The 15889-nt window shown below is 38.6% G+C and overlaps 1 protein-coding gene and 1 pseudogene across 3 annotated transcripts in view; one reads left to right on the plus strand and one right to left on the minus strand.

Annotated features, from left to right (window-relative positions):
• SOX2 (SRY-box transcription factor 2) overlaps positions 1-15889 on the minus strand; it is a 727395-nt gene that overhangs the window by 530928 nt on the left and 180578 nt on the right. The window lies entirely within an intron of this gene.
• LOC115857531 (elongation factor 1-alpha 2 pseudogene) lies at positions 1808-2664 on the plus strand (annotated as a pseudogene).

The following is a 15889-nucleotide window of genomic DNA, read 5'->3' on the forward strand; positions in this document are numbered from 1 at the left end:
ACACTCAGAATGGGAGAAAATATTTGCAAATGAAGCAACTGACAACGGATTAATCTCCAAAACATACAAGCAACTCATGCAGCTCAATATCAAAAAAACAAACAACCCAATCCAAAACTGGGCAGAAGACCTAAATAGATATTTCTCCAAAGAAGATATACAGATTGCCAGCAGACACATGAAAGAATGCTCAACATCATTAATCATTAGAGAAATGCAAATCAAAACTACAATGACATATCATCTCACAGTGGTCAGAATGGCCATCATCAAAAAATCTACAAACAGTAAATGCTGGAGAGGGTTTGGAGAAGAGGGAACCCTCTTGCACTGCTGGTGGGCATGTAAATTGATACAGCCACTATGGAGAACAATATGGAGGTTCCTTAAAAAGCTAAAAGTAGAACTACCATATGACCAAGCAATCCCACTACTGGGCATATACCCTGAGAAAACCATAATTCAAAAAGAGTCATGTACCAAAATGTTCATTGCAGCCCTATTCATAATAGCCAGGACATGGAAACAACCTAAGTGTCCACCAATAGATGAGTGGATAAAGAAGATGTAGCACATATATACAATGGAGTATTACTCAGCCATAAAAAGGAATGAAACTGGGTTATTTGTAGTGAGGTGGATGGACCTAGAGTCTGTCATACAGAGTGAAGTAAGTCAGAAAGAGAAACAAATCCCGTATGCTAACACGTATATATGGAATCTAAAAAAAAAGAAATGGTCATGAAGAACTTAGGGGCAAGATGGGAATAAAGATGCAGACCTACTAGAGAATGGAGTTGAGGATATGGGGCGGGGGAATTGTAAGCTGGGACAAAGTGAGAGAGAGGCATGGACATATATACACTACCAAACGTAAGGTAGATAGCTAGTGGGAAGCAGCCGCATAGCACAGGGAGATCAGCTCGGTGCTCTGTGACTGCCTGGAGGGGTGGGATAGGGAGGGTGGGAGGGAGGGAGATGCAAGAGGGAAGAGATACGGGAACATATGTATATGTATAACTGATTCACTTTGTTATAAAGCAGAAAGTAACACACCATTGTAAAACAATTATAGTCCAATAAAGTTGTTAAAAAAATAAGCAATTCAATATATGACTACAGTCAAAAAAGCTGGATCTATAAATTTAGAAATCATCAGGATATATGTGGTATATAAAGCCACACGACTAGGTAAAATCACCAGGAGGCAATTCATATTTAGAATTGCATAAGAGAAAGCAAAAAGAAAGAGTTGGCAGAGGAGATTGAGGATAATAGATGGAAATTTAGGAAACTGTGGTGTCAGCTACCTAAGGAAAGATAGAATTTCAAGGAGGAGAGAGATGTCAACGATAACTGTGAGAGAAAGTAAAATAAAGTCAGAACTGAACACTGGTTTGGCAAGATGGAAGGTATCAAAGACCTTGGGAAAGGAGGCTACAGTGGAGTGGTGGAGACAAATTCTGCTTGGCATGGGTTATAAAAAGAATGGGAGGGGCTTCCCTGGTGGCGCAGTGGTTGAGAGTCCGCCTGCCGATGCAGGGGACGTGGACTCGTGCCCCGGTCCGGGAGGATCCCACATGCCGCAGAGCGGCTGGGCCCGTGAGCCACGGCCGCTGGAGACTGTGCTCCGCAACAGGAGAGGCCACAACAGTGAGAGGCCCGCGTATCGCTAAAAAAAAAAAAAAAAAAAAAAAAGAATGGGAGGTAGGAAAGGGAAGCATCAATAATACACAATACCTGCTTCACAGCTGCTGCAGCTCTTGCTAATATCTGGATCAGCAGTGACTCTAATGAATCTACCATTATGGGCAAAAAGAAGACCCATATCAATATTATCATCATTGGCCATGTGGACTCTGGCAAGTCCACCACCACTGGGTATCTCATCTACAAGTGTGGAGGTACTGACAAGAGAACCATGAGAAGTTCAAGAAGGAAGCAGCAGAGATGAGCAAGGGCTCCATCAAGTTTGCCTGGGTGCTAGACAAAATGAAGGCGGAAAGGAAATGTGGCACCACCATGACATCTCCTTATGGAAGTTTGAGACAACCAAATATTACATCACCATAATTGATGCCACAGGGACTTCATCAAAAACATTATCACTGGCCCATCCCAGATGACTGTGCCACGCTCATCGTGGCCAGCAGCACGGGCATGTTTGAAGCAGGCATCTCCAAGAATAAGCAGACCTGTGGAGAATACGCTACTGGCCTGCATGCTGGGTGTGAAGCCACTCATCACGGCTGTCAACAAGATGGACTCCGACAAACCCACCCACAGCACCCAATGCTTCCATCAAGGGAGTGAGAGCCTACATCAAGAAGATCGGCTACAACTTGGCAGTCATGGCCTTCGTGCCCATTTTGGGCTAGCATAGCCCAGCATCCACATGCCTGATCCAGGAGCTGGAAGGTCAAGAGAAAGGAGGGAAATGCCACAGGGATGAGTGTCCTGGAAGCTCTGGGCTCCATTCTCCCTCCCACTCAACTGGTCAACGAGCCCCTGAGGCTGCCTCTACAAGGTGTGCACATGATTGGGAGCATTGGCTCTGTGCCTGTGGGCTGTGTGGAGACCAGCTTCCTGAAACCTGGGATGGAGGTCACCTTTGACAACCCCAAGGCCCTGAAGTCAGGCGATACAGCCATTGTGCAGACGTAAGGATGGTCCCCAGCAAGGCCATGTGTGTGGAGATGTTCTCTGAGTACCCACCTCTAGGCCATTTTGCTGTGCGGGACGTGAGACAAACAGTGGCCACTGGAGTCATCAAGGCTGTGGATGAGAAGTCATCCTGCAGGCAAGGCCACCAAGACAGCAGTAAAGCCGAGCAAGAAATGAAGCATGTCCCCTGCAGTTTCCTCAGCAATCTCCACTATAAAAATTACCCAACATTCGATGTATTTATTAAGATTAATAAAACACAACTAGCCGTCAAAAAAAAAAGACCACTCGTTGCATGTGGCTGTCCAGTCTTCTCAACACCATTTACTGAAGAGACTATCCTTTCCCTCTTGAATAATCTTGGCTATTTTGTTATAAATTAATTTAGCATTAAATATATATCATTTAAATTTGTTAAGAAAATAGAACTTAAATGTTTTCACACACACACCCCCAAATAAAAGATAAATATGTTAGATGATGGATAAGTTAATTAGATGGCAGGAAATTCTTTCACTATGTATATGCATATCAAATCACCACAATGTACACTTTAAATATCTTACAACTTTACATGTCAATTATACTTCAATAAAGCTGACATTAAAGAATCAACAACTCACAGATGAATGGATAAAGAAGGTGTGGCACATATATACAATGGAATATTACTCAGCCATAAAAAGAAATGAAATTAAGTTATTTGTAGTGAGGTGGATGGACCTAGAGTCTGTCATACAGAATGAAGTAAGTCAGAAAGAGAAAAACAAATACTGTATGCTAACACATATATATGGAATCTAAGGGGAAAAAAAGGTTATGAAGAACCTAGGGGCAGGACAGGAATAAAGACACAGATGTAGAGAATGGACTTGAGGACATGGGGAGGGGGAAGGGTAAGCTGTGACAAAGTGAGAGAGTGGCATGGACATATATACACTACCAAATGTAAAATAGATAGCTAGTGGGAAGCAGCCACATAGCACAGGGAGATCAGCTCGGTGCTTTGTGACCACCTAGAGGGGTGGGATAGGGAGGGTGGGAGGGAGACGCAAGAGGGAGGAGATATGGGGATATATATATATGTATAGCTGATTCACTTTGTTATAAAGCAGAAACTAACACACCATTGTAAAGCAATTATACTCCAATAAAGATGTAAAAAAAAAAAAGAATCAACAACTCTTTTAGAGTTTTGTTATAAAGAGGAGCAGAGAAATAAGGTAGTGGGTAGAGGAACACATGAAGTCCAGATAAGAGCATTTATTTTTAGGATGGGATTATTATATGAAGCCCTTCAGTAGACAAGAGCGGACTGGCTTCTGTGTACAAGCAGAGGACCTGACATCGGGTAGGACAAGGACACATTGTCCCTGTGCATAAATGGGAAGGCAGAGTATGTGGATACAAATCTACAAATTAGGCTGGTAGATTTTGGTAGTAGAAAGATAAGTTGCTTCTCTTTTGTGAACTGCGTTGAAAGCGAGAAGAGAAAAGGGGCTGCTGGAAATCTGAGGAAAGAGAAAGTGGACCATAGATTGACAAGGTATTACCAGGCAGTACTCTGTCTACCTGATGTCTCTGATCATACTTTTAAGTAGAAACTAATCAATTCATAAATGTGTTTTCCTTCACTATATGCAGGGCTTACATTTACTGTATACATTTATTATTTTTATTAATTCATGTACTGTACATTTCCCCAACTAGACTGTAATCTTTAAAATATTTTATCACTGCTCTACTCCTAAGACCTTCACTCACACTACCTGGCATGTAGTTGGTAATTCATAAATATTTGTTGACTGAATAATTCAGTATCCACAAGTGCCTAAAATATGCTTAAAATTGAACTCATTATTACCTCACCCTTAACTCTTCCACGTACACAGCTGTTCCTCTACTTTTTATTCTATCACCGTTTATCCAACTAATTTCCCAATCCAGAAATTTGGAAATCATCCTCTGACCTCCCTCATTTCATTCTCCATGACCCAACAATCATCAAGTTCAGTCAATTCTGCCAGTTAAATATTTCTTGGAGCTATTCACTGTTCTCCATTCCTGCAGGCAACTTCCTGGTCAGGTCACCATCACCTCACTTGGATTACCGGAAAAGCATCGTAATACCTCTCCTGACTTTCATGTTGTCCCCCCTCAAGTCCATTCTCTACATCTTTCAAAAAGTAGAAATCTTATTATGTCCTCCACAACATTCAACCCTCCACTGATTCTTCAGCAAAGCCCTCAGGATAAAATCCTCTTTTTTATGATTTATTGCAGTTTTCTTAATCTGGCCTAGAACTCTACTTGGCAAGTTAAATTAATTTCAATTCTCCAACTAATTAGTAGATCTCTATCAGCTCTTGGGTCTTCGCATGTACTTTTTCCTCCACCTGGGATATTCTCTTCACTATCAACTCCTACTCATCCTTTCGTTCTCAACTTAGAAGTCACTTCCTCTAAGAAGTCTTCTCTGAATCATGGCATTGGTTAGGTACTCCTCCTAAATGCTTCCAAAGCTCCCTGTGTATGTTGGTGTTCTATAACCTTCCTTTATAGCACTGCTTTATCCCAAACCCAGATAGTAACAAATGTTTATAGGGTAGAGTCTTACGGTTCTTGTAATGAATATATCCCTCTATCCCTCCCCCTAGCCCCTTAGAGGTAAAAAACAAAAAATGAAGGGATAACGAGGTGCCTATTTGCTGAAGAAAAAGAAACATGTTTCAACCAGGTGTCCTACAGAGGTGGCAAGAGAGCTCTGAGCAGCCCTGTGATCATGGGCCAATGAAAAAATGATGAGCACAATCCCTATATTGTCTCTTTTTTTTGAATATAGGTTAGAATTTTATAAATAAATTTCTTAGAAAATTTGTGGTCTGGGAACTACTTGATATTATAATATTTTGTTCTCCTTAGGAGTGAATCTCAATGTATTTATGTTTCAAATTTGTCTCAGGCGCTTTTAATAACTAATAATAGCCTTTTTTCCATAGATTTAGTTTAATTCAGGAAGGATATAATCGAGAAATAGTTTATTTTCAAGACGAAATGCTCTTAAGGATGGATGCTTCTGTGCCCAGGATGAAGATGCTCTTTGATTTTGCCTCGTGTGATTGAAAGAACACAGCTTGAAGTGTTTTTGCCCCACTTTTGTATGCATTTGGGCTAAGTTCCTTTCAGGAGCCATTCCGGTCATGCCTTTAAGCCTGGAATCCGGTAAAAGGACCGCTGAAGATTGCACCATGATTTCAACTTATTGTATATCTTCCAAGCTGTCATGTTTGTCATTCCTGGAGTCCTGAGGCTCCTAACTGGTCTGCCTTCTCTTCACGGTTCAGAGTCCTTCTATGCTTGTCTTGTATATAACATCCAAGTTTTCCCATTGTACTTAGTGGGAGGAATAGGCAAAAACTCATTCTCCATCTTCCTGACCCACCTCTCTGTCTACCTGGGAAGCTCTGCTGGTCTCTGCACAGTCAGTGGCCTCAGTGTCTTCCTCATCTTCACGGGGCAAGTCCCAGCTCGGCACCCTTTGGGGAAAGGAGCCTCTCTCCTCCAGCACCAAAGGGCTCAGAAGAATAACTAGCATTTAAAATACTTAAGCAAATATTTGGGGAAAGTGAGAAGTATAATTTTCATCTCTTCATGGTTACTTCACAAGCGTTATAGTAAGTCCCAGGAAGTAAAAAGATGAATCATTCTAAAAAGTCAAAGTAGCATGCTTTGTAGCAAAAGATCTGATTCATTTTAAGTGAACAAGCACAAACTAACCACTACAATTTCTGCAGCAAACCAAATCACATGCCCAGATTTACAAGCAGAACTTTCCAGTTTTCTCATATGTGCCATTCTTTGATTATGAATATTCAAGACAGAGGCAGAACGGTCCCATGATGGGTTCTTGTCAAACTGAAAAGGCATAGGAATAGATGAGATGAAAGAAAGCAAAGAGAGGCCCCATGGATAAAGTTAATGCCTAAACTGAAATCACGTAGTATTAATCCCAACTCATCTCCTATTTATTTAAAATGTCACTATGAATCTAATAATTTTTAAAACAGCGTATGATTTTATTTCTTAGGGTATAATCATATAAATTGTATTGGGATTGACATATATACACTATAGATAATATGTATAAATAGATAACTAATGAGAACATACTGTATAGCACTTAATGCACTGTGGTGACTTAAATGGGAAGGAAATCAAAAAAGAGGGGATATATGTATAGCTGATTCATCTTGCTGTACAGTAGAAACTAATACAACATTGTAAAGCAACTATATTCCAATAAACTTAATTTTAAAAAAATAAATAAGAAACCAGTAAAATAAATTAAAAACCCCACAATGGTGCTCATTTCATTTTCCTTGTGAGATTATCTCTAATGGACAAAATAAACTTTTGTTAAGTTAAAAATATAAATTTGAAAAAAAAAATATATATATATATATAAATTTGAACTTTATGAAAGTCAACATAAAAGGTAAGGGAGTGTGTTTCTAAAGATCAATAATTTGTTTGTATGTTTTAAATTTAATTAAAAGTGAATTTACCATCCTGCCCCCCAAACCCATTCTTCTCCAGTATTTTTCTTCTCCCTGAATAATCATGGCTCTGTCTGATGGCCAAGTCAGAAATATGAGTCATTCTCAAACCCTTTCACACAACCCACATATTTTTTAAAAGAATATTTATTGAGTATTTACTATATTTACCAATGTTACCATATTAAATATTTACCATACCACTGTAATAAATTTTAACCTGCACTCTCTTGACCATCACAACAACCCAACAAGATAGGAACAATCATGACTCACTCTACAGATAAGCAACTGAAGCATAAAGAGGATGAATGGCTTGTTCAAGTTCAAACAGCTGAGAAGTAAGAGAGACAGGACTAAAATCTATGTCACTATTAATCACTATGTTAACTCCACATATCCAATTGGTCACCTAGTTCTGTCAATTCTACTTCCTGAATATCTTTCAAATCCTTTCTCTTCACCCCACCCCACCTTAGTTTAGGCCCTCATTGGTCCTCTTAGTTGGTCTACAATTTGGGGTTCTTTGTTAGTTTCATAGGGCTGCCATAAAAATCTACCACAAGTGGGGTGCCTTAAGTAACAGAAATTTATTGTCTCAGTTCTGGAGGGGAAACGTCAAAAATTAATGTGTCAGCAGAGCTGGTTCCTCCTGAGGGCTATGAGGGAACAGTCTGTTCCAGGCCTCTCTCCTTGACTTGTAGGTAGCCGTCCTCTCCCTGTGTCTCTTCATGTCATCTTCCCTCTGGGAACGTCTGTTTCTGTGTCCAAATTTCCCTTTATATAAGAACACCAGTTGGGTTAGGGAACCACTTGACTGCAGTATGACCTCACCATAACTTAACTAATTACATCTGCAATGACCCCATTTCCAAACAAGGTCACAATCGGAGAGGCTAGGGGTTAGAAAATCAACTATCTTTTTTGAAAGAGGACACAGTTCAATGCATAACAGATCCTTTTAATCTGCTCTCTACTCCCACCAAAGTGCTTTTGCTAAAATTCAAATCTAATCTTGTCATTTCCGTGTTTCCATATTTTCAAAGACAAGACACAGCCTCCAGGATAAAAGGTTAAATTTGCGGGTGGGGAGATAACAGAATTCTTTACAATCCATCCTGTGCTTACCATTCCAGCTTTATTTCTAGCTTCTTTCCACTCTCTTTGTTCAGCTCTTGAACTTTAAAGTTCCAGATAGACAATAAACCTGGTCACTGGACTGTGACCTTCTTGAGGGCAGACATGGTGTATTAATCATCTTTTTAGATACAGCACCTGGCACAGAGCCCTTGGCAAGGCCCTGAGGACTATGTGTCTACAATACATGTGTAAGTGACTCTCACTGCACCACAGAAAAATGGACCATTCAGCCCAGGGGGAGAAAAAGAACCTCTTTGAGCCTAATGCGTACTAAAGCAGCTAATGGCAGAGAAAAGCATGGCAGAAAATGTTTGTGAAATACATGTTGTAAAGTACATGTTGTTAAGGTGGAAGAGTAGCTATCTGTTCACAGTGAAGTCCACATAATATTTATAAAGGTTACACATCCAAGTTGTCAAAGCACCTTGAGTCACAATTTCAGACAAAATTATAATAAAATTTTATCTTTTTAATGAAATCATAAAACTTTTTGGCAGCCACTGAGAACATTGAGCATAAGTCCAGTTGAAACAAACTTGATAGGCAGTGTGTCAGTTTTTGGCTCTACTCGTCTGCTGTTGTCAAATAATCATATTTTACTAGAAATAACTAAATAGCTCACGTTTAGTCTGTTCCACAATACCGCAGATTTTTAGGAAGGTATTATATCATAAAATTGGGAAATTTCTATTTTGTGAACTTCTATATGGCAATCCCACTTGACAAAACATAAATATGGCCTATTCAATCCATTAATTTAATAAGTGACATTTAATTTGAAACACCTAAGTAATTCTTTAGGAATCCATCTGTACCAAGGATGACTATAATTTGCCCTGCTTGGGTCAAGTGCACATCCCTGAACCAATCACTGTGTCCAGGGCAATGAGTCTGCGAATGACAGCTTCACTGGAAGGCCAAAGGAGGGGAAGACAGGCAGACAAAACATGAAGGAAAGACAGTGGGGCAGAGTAGAAGAAACATAGACTGGAGAACCAGAGGCTCTACAATCATCTGTGTAGACTCCACTCCTCCCTCACAAAATTAAAAGTGGGTTCAGTTCCAATTCTCTCTGATCCAATATGAAACAACTTTGCAGCAATCTGCTTATCTAAATAATAAAGATTCTACTTTCTTTATGGAGGTGAACAGTGTTTGGCTGGAACAGAAAGTCTGTGTGACTCCTCCCAAATACACAGGACTTCAGTGCCTTCAAAACAAAAATTGGGAGAATTTTCTCAAAGTCAGAGTAGGTAAGGCTTTAGCATCTCTTAAATCATAACACCAAGAATCAGCTGACTTTCTGCTCCCGATGACTACTGACAAGGTGAAATTTGATTCTTGTCCAAATATCTGCTGAAATACCTGCCAGATAAAATCCAGACCCTTTAGCAACTTTCAGTTAAAACCTTGACTGTGCCTCTAGCTTCATCTCCTCTACCCCATCAATGAGGCCTGAGCTACAGCCATACAATGTCTATGAATCACCAAGTACTTTCATGCTCTGGTTTACATTAGTAATATTGGTAATATTTATTAAGCACCTACTATGTGCCAGGCACTATTCAGGTGCAGGAGATACAGCAGTGAACAAGATAAAGCCCTGCCCTCATGGAACTTACATTCCAGTGTATGTGTTGGGGACTGGGTGGGGAGGTGGGGTTGGTAATCATTATGTAATTAAATAAAGAAAGATCCTGGCTGGGGTAAGAGGTAACTTTAGAAAGGGTGGTCAGGGGGTGATCTGACTGACCTGAATGAAGGGAAGGAACCCTCTATGAGAAGATCTGTGCTTGGCACTGGGCCAGGGACATCATATACCTTATCATGAATCCTCCCAGCAATTCTGCAAGGTGGGCAGTACTATCCCCATTTTATTCTGAGAGGATAAGTAACTTGTTCATATTGCACAGCACAAAACTCAAATTCAAGCCTGTCCAATTCCTCAGCTCCCCTCTTAGTCTTTAAGTCCTTTCGTTCTGACTGAAATGCTCTTCCTGACACTCTTCAACAGACTCTCCCTTCAGGTCCATTCAGAGCCCATTTCTTACTCATGAATGTAGCCCTCATTCTTGTTCAAGGCCTGGGACACTGAAAATACTTAAGAATTGTTTATTGAACAAATGCTGTTTGGCTACAGAATTAAATGGGGGTGATATGAGTGCTCAAGATACAGCCCTGATGAGAGACGCTGCCACTGGGAATGTGGCAACAATCAAAGAACATGGGCCCTTCTTCCCCAGCAAAAAAGATCATGGGTCCTTCTCTGGAAATGGGCAGTGATGTTCAGACTGGAGAGATCTTTACCATGCTTAAAATTATACAAGGCTGGCCACTACTGAAAAGTAAAAATAACTTTTTTCAAATAAAAAAAAATTTTAATTTGCTGTCAAGGTATTTTAAAGTTTTTTAAAACTAGCATCTCCAACAGGTTCAAAAGGAATGACATTTTCCTCTTCTGTACCTAGAGTAGAGAAAAATTCCCTGCCTTGAGCATTTTGTTCCTACATATTTCCCCACTGATACAAGATGCTTTGTTTAAAGAACTATTTAATTAGCAAGACCTTTATTTTTCAGAGAAATCTCACATTTAAGAAAAGTAGCTTTTAAGTAGTGTTGGAAATTTTTATTTTAAAAAAAGGGAGTTGAAGTGCATGGCATAAAGGATGTTGCAAAACAGGCAGCGCATCATTACCACCACCCACTCAAAACCATTTTAACTATAATCTCTGTATTTGGGTAGTTCAGCTAATTAACAACCTGGCATGACTGTAAAGATGAGATTGTCATGTTATTTGAAGTGGTTTTTAACAGTCTTTAAGCACTAACCACTCAATTTATTAACAGTTTATTCTACCTTAAGTGAAGGAAATTACATAATTATTGTTAAGTCCAAAAATGAGAAGAAATATATATGTATATTTTATCATTACCTATAAAGAATGCCAAAATTAAAATCGTGTTTGTAAATACAAGTAAAATTCCTGAAAATGCATATAAATAGTTTGATGGCAATGGGTTTTTTGGGTGTGTAACCATCTTCCTTATACACTTTTGTTCAACTTTTAGCTTGATGTGACCTTATAAAAGTAGTACAGAAGAGGGAAACAAAACATATTTTGGAAGCAGAATAAGCAGTGGTTTAAAATGTGGACCTTAAAATCAGATTGGCTGGGTTCAAATCCTGGCTCTACAACTTACCAGTGCAAAGAACTTAGGTCTTAGTCTCTCTGTGCCTCTTTCCTCAGCTGTAAAATACAGATCTTAATAATAATAATAAGGCTCAACTATGGAGTTGCTGTGAGAATTAATGATTTAATACATGTAAAGCACCAGAACACTCAGCAAATATTGGCTATCATTAATTTGGTCTAGCTCTCCCTGTAATACCCTACTTCCCCAAGATAATACTTTGCAGGATGATTTCCCTACCTTTCCAAGCATTAGGAGCTTTTTTCCAACTCTAAAAATTTCTCAGACCATCAAAGGATGGGAGTTGTATATATTTTATCCATTACTTGAGAATGTGCAAAATCACAAAAAGCTATTCTGAATTGAGTCATAATTTTAAACAAATGAATATTTTTCTCCACCACAAGCTCTCAGAGGTGGCACTGGATGATCTCTTAGCATGAAAGGGTTAAATGGCCTAAGTTGGAGAGAAAGGTCATCATGATAGGGCTTCACAACTTGACATTTACCACCTGCTCCCATCTGAAGATGTTCTTTCAACTGGTTATATTTTGATTGATTTTATAGGGAAACGTTGCTATTATCATATTCCCAAATACGGATTCCTGAAGGCCTCTGGGTATAATAATTTTATTCATTCATTTATTTAATAAAGTGTTATTAAAAGCTGACTACATATTGGGCACTATATTTAGAGCCAAGCAAATGACTCTCAAGTGTCAGAGGTCTACTTTTTATTTTTCCACAGACAAGGTGAGGAAATGAGTACCCAGGGCTCAGGAAAGAAAACAGGAAAATGAATAAGGGTAAAAGAAAAAGACAAACTCAGTTCTTCTGATTCTCAATTCAATGATCATCCTAAAACTTGAGACTGTTTCATAGTGTAAGCTCATCCCCCAGGGACAGGGAAGGATATTTGTCCTTGAATGCCAATTCTCAGCATAGCATCTGGAATGCAGCTGGTATTTAATAAACGTTGGGTGAGTGATGTATGTATGTATAGATGGATGAATGAATGAATGAATAAATGAGTGAAAAGGTGAATATAGATGGATGGATCTACTTCAAAGCACAGGCCTCTTGGAATGTTAACAAGGATTTCTCAATTTCAATCCTCCCCAATTTTTTCTTCAGATAAAAGAATTTATGCTTTAAAGCCAGTCCTCCTGGGAAATGTAGAAAGATACATAAAATTTTTTCTATGGAAGATTAAAAAGGAAGATACACAGTTGAAAGAAGGGAATGAATAGATAAATGAGATATCACCGCAGGCATTTTACTCAGAGGAGTCTTGCTTACCTAGATTGACATTAAAACCTTGTAGCAAGTGTGCCCCCACCAGATCTATGACTGCTTTTTTTTTTCTTTACCAGCATCTCCTTTACTCATTTTAAAACTATGTAAATTTTCCCTTGATTTAACCTCAGTTAGCCACTCACACCAAATCACAAAAACTACTTCAACCTCACAGATACTCTCACCTAATTTTTGTTTCAAGTAGTCCTAAAAATCACATGTCTTTGTGCTCCTGGAAATGATATCGTGTATGTGTGTGTGTACAACTATATATGTGTGTGTATACATTATCATAAATAATTTTCTGGCCATACATCACTCCAAGTACCTGCAGATCTGGGACAACCTGTTCTTTTTTTCAATGAACACTATGCTTCTATTCTCTTTAGGACTTAAGTCTTTGTCCAGGATGCAGGGACACCAAACGGAGAACTGATGTCCACCAAGCAAATGGGGGAGGAGGGGCAGGCTTGGAGTCAGAGTGTCCCAGTAGAGATTCAAAAGGCCATTGGGAAAGCAATTATACTCTAATAAAGATGTTAAAAAAAAAAAAAAGGCCATTGGGATTGGAATTATGAGTGAAGAGTCCTAGTAGTCACATTCAGGAAGACATTTAGGAAAAGTTTTAAGCAGGCAAGTGATGGGATTTGATTTACTTCTTTACAAGATCATCTTGTATGCTGTATGGAATGGTGATTAGAGGGCACAAAAAGCAGAAGGAGACCATAATATGTAACTTAGGACAAAACTGAAAGAAATTTAAATTACGTATTTTTTCCCATTAAACTTCAACAATTATTAAACCATTTTAATCTAATTCCAGCTTTCCATTTTACTTTGAGGTAAAAGCCTTAAACATCTCACACTTTGTATTCCAGCATCAAATAACCACAGACCCAGGCATGTCCACATCTTTCTGTTGTTTTTGTCCAAGGGTTTCACGGTCTTGGAGAGTCTTGACATCTATAGCCATTAAAACTCTCTTAATAGGTATCAGAGAGAAAGCATCAGTTTGTCAACTTACTCCTCTACTGAGTTTGAGCTCATTGTATCTTCCTGTTTCAAAGCGTTAACTACCTGCTATAGACTGAATGTTTTTCTTTTAATTGAAGTCTAATTGATTTACAATGTTATGTTAGTTTCAGAGGTACAGCAAAGTGAAACAGTTATATATATATATATATATCTCCTCTCTTTTTTAGATTATTTTCCCATGTAGGCCATTACAGAGTATTGAGTAGACTGAATGTTTGTGTCCCTCCAAAATTCATTTGTTAAAAATCCTAACCCCCAATGTGATGGTATTAGGAAGTAGGGCCTTTGGGGGGTGATGAGATCCTAAGGGTGGAGCCCTCATCAATGGGATTAGTGCCTTTTAAAGAGACTCCAGAGAGCTCTCTGCCACCTTCTGCATGTGAGGACACAGTGAGAAGATGACTGCCTATGAACAAGGAAGCAGGGCCTCACCAGACATCAAATCTGCCAGCACCTTGATCTTGTACTTCCCAGCCTCCAGAACTACAAGAAATAGATTTCTATTGTTTATAAGCCACCCAGTCTATGATACTCTGTTATAGCAGCCTGATCAGACTAAGACGTTACTCTCATAGAGCTTTGCTGCTTCATGTTTTTTGTCCTCCAGCAGTCTGTAACGATACCATCAGCCCCCTATCCCCACCCTGCAAGACCTCTATGGTGGGAATACCACACTTTGCCCAGCACACCACCTCCCCTCAGTCCACACAGCCTCCAGTCTGCTCCATCCCTCAGCATTTCTCTTCAATGGTGCTGCAAGAACCTCCTGACATGTCTAATACACTCTGTGAGAGACAGCTGGATAACTATATTCAAACACTGAAAAAAAAACACCTTGTTGAACTGAAAAGAAATCACTTTCAGCAGTGAATTCTCCATTGCCAAGTGTGCCATGTCTCAACGTCATGAATCACAAGAGACTTCAAATGCTTTTTAAAAATGTAAATCTATGACAAATTTTAATGTAAAGAAAAAGCATATTTTACAAGTATATAAAATCATGTGGATTAAGTAAAAGAATATATTTTAAAAGAAAGAATACAATGTTAACTGCAGTTATTTCTGTTTGCTGGGACCATGATTTCTCTCCATATATATACTCCGTCTATTTTCCAAGTTTTCTATGATGAGCATATATTACCTTTGACACTATAAATAATTATCTTTTAAAAAGTAAATCTGATATTTTATATAAACTTTAAAATTAATATTTATGATTTCTAATATATTGTATGTTCTTGTATATTCTATTTTAAACTGCAAACTCCTGTGGGTGTACACATGCATACTTGAACATAATTTTATTTCTATCATAAGCATGAAATAATTCATTACTAGGAAAATGAGAAAATAAAATCCAAGTAACTAATGATTCCTTAAAATAGATTCTTATTCACTTAAGACAGATTCTTAGTTTACCTTATAACCTTAGGGATCAGTTTGTCAGACTCCTCTTTCTAGTTTCAAAAACAAACAGACAAAAAATTGCCTTTCTACTATACACCTACATAAATGCCTCTTGTACATTACCTCACCTCATTTAAATTTTTCCCTTAATATTCATAATAACCATTTAATAAGGCATTTTCCTGTGGTAGTTAAGAGCCATTAAGAATCAAAACTTCTTTGAAGTCCCATTTCTACTACTTACTAGCTACACGGTCTCAGGCAAACGACTTAAGCCTCAGTTCTTTTCTCCGTAAAATGGTGATCAAATAATAGTACCTATCCCATTGGGTTATTGAAAGATAAAGTGAGATATGCGTTAAAGCACTTAGTACAGTGCCTAGCACATAATAACCACTTGATACATTTTTGCTGTTATTTGCTATTATCGCCATCTTAGAGATGAGAAAATTGAGGTTTAGGAAAGTGAGTCACGGTTTCAATCTAGGATTCTGACTTCAAATCCACTGTAAACTCTTAATCACATTACAGTTATAGAAGACAGTCTAAACGCCTCAAAGGTCTCAAATGAAAATGTTCTAACATGTTGCAAACTGAAC

This window comes from Globicephala melas, chromosome 4, assembly GCF_963455315.2.
Source record: "Globicephala melas chromosome 4, mGloMel1.2, whole genome shotgun sequence".
NCBI lineage: Eukaryota > Metazoa > Chordata > Mammalia > Artiodactyla > Delphinidae > Globicephala > Globicephala melas.